The following is a 9,760-nucleotide window of genomic DNA, read 5'->3' on the forward strand; positions in this document are numbered from 1 at the left end:
ATCTTCTGGTGTCCCCTCCTCCTCAGCTGGCACTTGACTAGTTTTCATTGTATCCCAGTGGCTAAGACAGTTCTTGACACATGTGGGGGCTTAGAGTGTCACATTGTATTATACCTTTTTATATCCCTACTCTGCACACTTTCTACTTTGCACATACAGGAAATTCTCTAAATATTGTGAATGAATTAATGGAGGTACAACGGGAATGATCAAAGTAAGGAAAGTTCATCATGACTGCAAGCAGCTCTTAAGGGCAGGAGACCAATGACAGTTTCCTTCCTCTATTTTTATTTGTCTTTGAAGAGGCAGGGTTCCTTTCTTTCATCAGTTTCTTTGCCCTAATATTCCAAACTTGATGCTTCCCAGGTGGCACAGTTGGTAAAGAATTCACCTGCCAGTGCAGGAGAGACAGAGATGCCAGTTTGATTCCTGGGTTGGGAAGATCCCCTGGAGGAGGGTGTGGCACCCCACTCCAGTATTCTTGCCTGGACAATCCCATGGACAGAGGAGCCTGGCGGGCTATAGTCCATGGGGTTGTAAAGAGTTGGACACAACTGAGTGCATGCACATACATACAATCTTGTTAAAAATAAGCCAGTTTCTTTTTCTGATGAGGCCAACTTCATAAATGTAAGTCTGCTAACTTACATACCAGCTGAAACAGGCTGAGAAGCTGGCATCTGGGACAGGCTTGCGCCTGGGCAAAAGTCTCCTTGAGCAACAGAACACGAAGAAACTATAAGGGACTAAAAATAACTGTGTATATGAACAGTTGGAGCAAATTATGAACAAGATACAAAAAGACCAAAAGCAACCGCCACTTCTGAGGTGTCTGGAGCAAAAGCAGGGGGCTGAGCATGATCCCTACACACAGACTACCCCTCTTTGGCCTGAGTCCTGGACCTGCCCCCCTTCTCTCACCCTATTTAAGGGACCAGCTCACCCTGTCTTGACCCTGCCAGGAACAAGCAAGAGAACCTATTACTTGGTTCCACTTCCTCATGCTGCAGCTCGAAGTCCTGGCAAAGCCCTGTCTGAATTTCTTACCTGGCTCTTTACCAGTTTCTGTTGATCAAGGAGGTGAAGAGTCGTGGTGGGTAACACAGTCATCTTAAGAACCATAGCAACCTGACTATTTCAATCTGAGAATTAAGTGACCAAAGACACTTAAAAAGCACAGGTTAGCAATTTTCTTAGTTCCCTTAAAAAAAGCAGCGTTCTATAGACGCCAAATTGCAGAATCCGATTCAGGATGCAAATTACCACAAAGAAAAGGAAATAACGGCCGGAATTCTCCCTTGCCAGGTGATACCCACTAAGCTAAAATTCATGCATCTGGAAAATAATATAGCATAAAAGAAAAAACAAAAACTGATTTCCCTGAAATGAGAACCACTTCTGATGTGTTTACGCTTATATCTGCTTCAACCCTACTCCCGTAGAAATGAAGTTATCGAAATGTCTGTGTTGGGTGATGGGGCCGCACCAGGACAACACAAAAGAGATGAGAAAAGAGCAAGAGGGAGGGGATATGTCACATCCTGACTACAGGGAAACAGTGCAAAACATCTAATCACAGCAGTGCCAGGGAACTTGAACCTGTCGAAAAAGATCCTGCGCTCTCCGTGCTTAATTGCGGTTGATGGCTGCTGGCCAGTCATGCATGACAATGCGTGCGGGTCTGGCTGCTCCCTGCCTGTGCTCATTGCTGTCAGCCTTCACTCCAGGTGATGAACACAGTCCTCGGACCCTGCAAGAGGGGTCTGGGCCAGAGCTGGTGGAGGGGATGGGGGCTGGGGGCTGGAGCAACCCCTCATGGACACGAAGTGGCTTGTACGCAAATAACCCATAGCTAAACAGAGATCGTTAGAAATAAAAACGTGGTAACCAGTCCATCCTTACTTCCTTTCCCCAAGTATCCTGTAGATTTGTTTTCCTTGAGCGAAAATAAATCTAGGACACCCTATTCAGATGGGTAGGACATCTGTGACCTGCGGTATATCCACTGGCCACGTACAACTCTCCTGTTTGGTCCATTCTATTTCAGCACGGGCTTCACTCTGGATGGAGAAATATCAATTGCACTCGAACAGCAAAGCGCATTATGGTCGACTCAATACTTCTAAATTTCTTTCTGTCTGCACAAGAGGCAAAATCATGTTTCTGTTTATTTCAATGACAAGGAAAGCCCCCAAGCGCTTGAGAAAAAAGATGGTTTATGAAGTCTAGAGTGGCACTGATAATTTGGAAGGAATGCATCCTTTTGCAGCCTAATTATTCATTTTTAGTGTGGGATGAGTTGCAAAGTTCTCTAGAGCTGTGGACCCCTGGAGAGATTGTTTTCAGACATAAATATATAAAAGAAACCTCAAAACACATAAGTTCCAGGCAGAATAAAATGATGCATTTGAGGTTAGGAACAATTTTCCACAGAAAGTCCATCACTTGTCTTCTGCCCATAAAGTGTTGGGAAGAGCTTAACTTCTCTCTGGGTTTTAATTGCTTCATCTCTAAAAATAGACATTTCTACCTCATGGGGATGCTCTGAGGATTAAATGAGCTGATGTCTACTTATGAGCTTCCTCTGCAGATGAATAGACAAACTGCAGGCACGCAAGGGCAAGGATTTGTATCTATTTATTTTTGTAAACTTAGTGACAGAGCACAATGATAAAGGGTACAACCTCTGAAATTAGTCAGGACTAGATTGAAGACTGTGATACTAACTAGCTGTTTACTTGTGTGTTCATTTTCTTTTCATTTTAATTTATTTTAACTTGTGTGTTAATTTTCTCGTCTTAAACAATGAAGATAATTATTCTTACCTGAGAAAGAGTTGAGATCATGGCCCTAAGAAATCTGACATACAGTAAATATTCAGTGAATAGTATTAACTCCCAGCTCCAAGCATGTATTATAGAACAGAAAACTAGAAATAAGTTTATGTACTGAAAATTAAATCATCCATGGCAGGGTTACAGTTTTTGTTGATTGGCAATTTGACATGAACTGTGTAAGTATCCTGAACTATTTTCTCAGCGAGACCCCAAAATGAAGGATGGGAGCAAGGAAACTTATACCATAAAGGAGATTTATCTTTTCTCCACAATACAACTAGTTTCACTTTTTTCTGATTATATAAATGACACCTGTTCATTAAAAAAAAATTTAAAGCCAACCAATCAATAAAAGAAAGTCAAAATCACCTGAAATTTCACAATCCTGTGGTAACTATCGTTAATATGATATGAATCAGCAACATTTGAACAGTGCTTGGCATGTCAAATACTCAAGAACACATGGATGACATTAGCATTACTTCCTTTATGATATTTTGCCATATCAAATTAAATAAATATTTATGTCATACATGTTTCTAACTTCTCAGTTTTCTTTCTGCCTGCATTCTCCAGGTTATTTATGTAGTCTCCTAAATTTACTTGAAAATTTGTTTTCTTTTTTAGAAATCAGGATGAATCAAAATTGATTGTGAATAAATTTCATTATTTCTCAGGATTTATTTCTGAACTTTATATTTTGTCCACTGGTCCATTTGGTTAGTCCTCTTCCAATTCATATTGTTTTGATTAAAAAATTATAACAATTTTTAATTGCCACTTTTCTCTTTCATATTTGTCTTGGCTCTTCTAGCCGAATTTTTTGTCTTTGGAATATTGCCGGTTTAAAAGACAACCAAGGAAAATTTCTGTTGGGATTCTAAGTAGATCTTCATTAATTATGTCTATATTAGTTTTTTTAAGTTGATATTTTATTATTTTATGTCTTCCTACCTGTCTTAGTCTGTTACAATTACTATAATGAAATATCATAAACTGAGTGACTTACAAACAGCTGAAATTTATTTTCAGAGTTCTTATAGACTGGGATGTCCAGTATCAAGGTGCCAGCAGAGCCAATGTCTGGTGAGGACTTGCCTTCTGGTTCACAGATGGTAATCCTTTAAGTATTTCCTCACACGCAGGAAGAGGCAAGGGAGCCTTCTTGTGTCTCTTTTATAAGAATATTAATCCCGTTCATGAGGGCTACACTCTCATGACCCTATCATCTCCCAAAGGCTCTGCCTCCAAATACCATCACATTGGGGATTAGGTTTCAAGATATGAACTTTGAAGGGACACAAACAGTCTGTGTATGTGTGTGTGTGAGTTGCTCTCTAGTGTCCAGTTCTTTGTGAGTCCATGGACTGTAGGCGCCAGGCTCCTCTGTCCATGGAATTCTCCAGGCAAGAATACTGGAGTGGGTTGCCATTCCCTGCTCCAGGGGATCTTCCCCACTCTGGGATCAAACCTAGGTCTCCTGCATTGCAGGCAGATTCTTTACTGTCTGAGCCACCAGGGACGCCCCAAACAGTCTATAGAACTACCCAAACTAATACTATATCTTTCTATTGTTTTGATCGTGTTTTATGTCCTTCAAATAAATTTGTTTTTCTAGTAGACGTTTTGTAGCTTTCTTAATAATTTTAAGTATTTGTTAATCCTCTGTCAATTAACAAGTGAAACATTTTTTCTCACTTTTATTTTTACCTAGTCATTGCTAGAATAAAGAAAAACTACTGACTTTAAAAATATTTTTCTTTCATCAAGCCACCTTACCTAGAATTCCAATATTAACTCTAGCAGCTTTTTTAAAAATTTGAATCTCTTAAATTTTCTGAAATCTCAGGGTGTGTCTCTGCAGCAGCTTGTGTGGCATAACGATGAAATAAAATGTCTTTTCTTTTCAAAAATGTATACTGATCATTTTATTTCCTTTCGCATACAATGAAACCTTAAAAGCAATGGTGAATAAGAATGGCAGTGGCATACACCCTCTGTTGTTCCCGATTTATTTAGGGTTTACCTCTAAATAACAAAAATTTTTCCTTTACATTGTCTTCTGTTAACTCGATAACCTTATCTTCCACATTTATTTCTCTGATTCATTTTGAGTCTGTCATTGTATTTGAGGTTAAATTGAGATCATATTTTATTTTTCTCTGTAGAGTGAGTCAACTCCATCTCTATATTGGCTCTTTCAACACAAATTTGTGGTACCGTTTTATCAAAAACTAAGCTTTTATGGGTTTGGACCTAAAAATTCTATTCTGCCCCTTGAACTATTTGTCCATGATTGAGTTGTACCATAGTTTTTTTTGTTTTAGCAAATCTTCATTTCCTGTAAGTTGTCTCCCCTTTTCACTCTTATTTTTCAGAGCTTAGTTAATTTTTAAAGTTTATTTTTTCCTTCTACAATTTTTAAATTATTGATTCGAATTTAGAATGCATTTTTTGAGTTCCTCAAAAATATAACTTTCTTTTGCACTTTAATTTTAAGATTGTGATAAATTTACAGATTAGTTTTGGGATAATTAGAATCTGTTTAGTGTTGAGTTTTTTCGTATAACAATATGAAATGTGTTTATATTTGCATCTTAAAAAAAGTCCGGTGCCTTCTTGAGGGTGGATGATTAATAATAACCTTTTAACATTTTCCATGCTACTTCAAACTTTCTACTCCTTGGAATCATTTTTATTAGTTATTTATTTTTTGCTAAGAAACCATTTCTTTTTCTACACTTTCTTTTGTCTTTATTCTCAATAGATTTAATCTAGTGTTAAACTTTATGTCCAATCTCTTCTGTTTCTGTGGTTATGACTCCTTTCTTGTACTAATTTTGATTATTTTTGCTTTTTCTCTTTTCCCTTAAGTTCCCAGGCATTTATATATTGATCAGTTCTCTTTTTATTTTCTAAAACAGTTAGGATTTAAATTTTTTTAATTCTACTAATTATTTTCTATTTCATTTCTTGCAACTTTTATCTTTTCCCTCTTTGTTGCTGCTGTTTTACTCAGACAGATTTTAAAAAATATCTCTTAAAATGACTAAGTCAACCGATTTCCAGTCTTTGAATGTTAATAATAAATGTTATTAAAGCATAAACTATCCTAGATTTACAGTTGTGCTCTGTGAAATACATCTTTTCATTGCTTTCTAAATATTCTTCTTCCAACCTAGAGAGTTATTTTGTAAAGTGAGGATTGGGGGGATCATCTTTTTATTATTTATTTACAATTCTGTTGGGTTATAATTAGAGGATGCGAACTTTAAAGTCACTTTTTGCTCAAAGACACAACCAGTTTTTGTTAATACTTTATGAAAATATAAAAGCAAAGTATGCTCTTTATTAATAGTATATTAAATTTATTGGTTGTAATTTCTAATTCTTTGATGTATGTCCTTAGTTATTTTTGTCTCTATTTATCCAATTATAAAATATGCATATTTAAATTACCCACAATGAATATGTTTACCTGTTTTTTTTTAGATATTTCAATCTATATATTTAGCTGCTCTACTGTTTGATACACACACATTTATTACTTTGAACTCTTCTTTGCAAGTTACCTTTTATTATTATTGTACATACTGTCTCTCTTTATCCTGCTTAGTTCTTTGGATTTTATTTTTCTCCTTGTCTGACTTTCACATCGCTTCTACTTTCTCCCCTCCTCTCTCTCTTCTTCCTCTCCTCCTTTTTCTTTTATAGGTACTAGATAGTTCATTGTCTATCCTGTTGCCTTTGAGATTTTTAAAATCACTTTTTGAAAAGTGTTTCTTATAAATGATATGACTGAGTTTTTCTTTTTAACACATCATGGCTCAACATTCTCTCACTAGAAGAATTCAACTCATTTATCTTTAGTTTTACAACTGATAGCTGGATCATCAAAAAAGCAAGAGAGTTCTAGAAAAACATCTATTTCTGCTTTATTGACTATGCCAAAGCCTTTGACTGTGTGAATCACAATAAACTGTGGAAAATTCTGAAAGAGATGGGAATACCAGACCATGGGACCTGAACCTTGAGAAACCTGTATGCAGGTCAGGAAGCAACAGTTAGAATTGGACATGGAACAACAGACTGGTTCCAAATAGGAAAAGGAGTTCGTCAAGGCTGTATATTGTCACCCTGTTTATTTAACTTCTATGCAGAGTCCATCATGAGAAATGCTGGGCTGGAAGAAGCACAAGCTGAAATCAAGATTGCTGGGAGAAATGTCAATAACCTCAGATATGCAGATGACACCACCCTTATGGCAGAAAGTGAAGAGGAACTAAAAAGCCTCTTGATGAAGGTGAAAGAGGAGAGTGAAAAAGTTGGCTTAAAACTCAGCATTCAAAAAACTAAGATCATGGCATCTGGTCCCATCACTTCATGGGAAATAGATGGGGAAACAGTGGAAACAGTGTCAGACTTTATTTTTCTGGGCTCCAAAATCACTGCAGATGATGACTGCAGCCATGAAATTAAAAGACGCTTACTCCTTGGAAGGAAAGTTATGACCAACCTAGACAGCATATTGAAAAGCAGAGACATTACTTTGCCAACAAAGGTTCATCTAGTCAAGGCTATGGTTTTTCCAGTGGTCATGTATGGATGTGAGAGTTGGACTGTGAAGAAAGTTGAGCATAGAAGAATTGATGCTTTTGAACTGTGGTGTTGGAGAAGACTCTTGAGAGTCCCTTGGACTGCAAGGAGATCCAACCAGTCCATTCTAAAGGAGATCAGTCCTGGGTGTTCTTTGGAAGGAATGATGCTAAAGCTTAAACTCTAATACTTTGGCCACCTCATGCGAAGAGTTGACTCATTGGAAAAGACTCTAATGCTGGGAGGGATTGGGGGGCAAGAGGAGAAGGGGATGACAGAGGATGAGATGGCTGGATGGCATCACTGACTCGATGGACGTGAGTTTGAGTGGACTCCGGGAGTTGGTGATGGACAGGGAGGCCTGGCGTGCTGGGATTCATGGGGTCGCAAAGAGTCGGACACGACTGAGCGACTGAACTGAACTGAATCTTGATATTACTCGTACTATTGTATTTCTATTTGATATTTATTCAATTCATTGTTTCTTTTATCCCTTTATCTTCCTTTTTTGTCTGGTTTGACCAAATTGCTATTCATTCCTCTTTCCACCATTTTAAATTTAGAAGTTCTATTATTTTCAGGTTTTATAATTCCACTTTTCAATCCTAACAGATGTAACCAAATACATATTTCTGTATTTCTTTGTTAAGACATAGTTCCCAAGTTCTTCAGTTTCAAGTGTGTGTTCTCCAAGCTTTGAGAGTTAATATGACTTGGTCTACTTGTTCAGAACTCCTCAGTGTCTCTTGTAAGAAAGCTGTTGCAGCTCAGCATTGCTTTTCTCTCCATTTCATGTTCTACAGGCCAAATATTAACCAGGAGAAAAGTCTTGCACCTGCTCTCTCCACCCTCCAGGCCCTACTGGTCTATGAACACCAAGAGTTTCCAGCTCAAGAGTGATGTCTTTTTCGCTTGAAGATGGCTCCAGAGGGCCAACATATTGAGGCTTCTGTTTATTCCCAGAACTATCCACCTAAAATCTTTCTTTTTTATAGTTCACTTATTGGATATTTTTATTTTATAAAATTATTTATTTAAAAAATACTGTCAATGCAAGCAAAACTTCAAGACCTGTGAAATATTTAAACTCAAGTATTTATGCACTTGAATTCAGAGAGAGAAAGAGACTACCCGCCACTTAGCAACATGTCAGCTTGAATTTTGACTTTTAACATTTATATAAAATAGACTATGGTAAGTTGCCCCCCTTACTTCTTGTCCTGGCCCCTGAAAATGTAACAGCAAATATTCTACCATCAATCTAAATGGCAAGCTACAATAGACTCCTGGAGAACAGTACTGTATAAAAAGTTTTCTTAAATAAATTTTTCCTGTTAATATTTACCTTGTTGCTATTAAAAATAAAAATCATTGCAAGTAATGTTTTATATGATGTTTTAAAAATTATCTGATTTTTAAATCTAATGTTAAAAAATGATCTGAGCCTGCATTTACTTGGAAATCCACTTTTGTCTACCTTACTTTGGTAGATCTTGTACTGTTTGTATTTCCAACTCATATTGTCCTATTTAGAGTATATTTTAAGTTTATAAATATTAATTACTAGCAGTATTTTCTTATTTGTTCTTTTACAAATTGGCCTCTGTAGGTCTCTGAGGGTATTTTTAACCTAGCTTCTTCATTCATTGTAAAAACACAGACTTGGCTGATTCCATGTCATTTGTCAAGGCATTAAGCATTCACATGGTCTGACCTCCAGCCTCCCTTTACCACTGCATTGCCCTCTTCTAGGGGAGGACATGAAATTATTTTTTTTTTAATGTAAGGGCACCTGCCCTGTGGTCCAGTGGTTAAGACTCTGCCTTCCAATGCAGAGGTTGCTGGTCTGATCCCTTGTCAGGGAACTAAAGTCTCACATGCCTGAAGCATGGTCAAAAATTTAAAGAAGAAAAATGCGGTGAAGCCTTTGTTAGGAGTCTGATGAACAGTAGATAAAGAGTTACCCTCTTTTGGCTTTGGCTGGTACATAGCCACTTACTTGAACTATTTCTGAGAGTTGAGTTAGCCGACTGCCCTCCAGTCTGGAGAGAGGAAAATCAGTTTGTGTGCTCATTTGGTTTGGAGACAATAATCTGACAACTCTGTCAAAGGTGTGAATATTTAGCTAGCAAATAACAAATCCTGACAAGCTGGACTTCATCATCCTCTGCAGCCCTGGGTGAGAGTGAGCCCTATGGTGAGAAGGGAGATGAGTCAAAATTGGACATAGAACTTTCTGGAAGGCAGGGGAGTCTGGGCATAACCACGGCACACATAAACACAAACATGCACACACAGTCACACACACACACACACACACACACACA

The sequence above is a fragment of the Bubalus kerabau genome, chromosome 5, assembly GCF_029407905.1.
Source record: "Bubalus kerabau isolate K-KA32 ecotype Philippines breed swamp buffalo chromosome 5, PCC_UOA_SB_1v2, whole genome shotgun sequence".
Classification (NCBI taxonomy): Eukaryota; Metazoa; Chordata; class Mammalia; order Artiodactyla; family Bovidae; genus Bubalus; species Bubalus kerabau.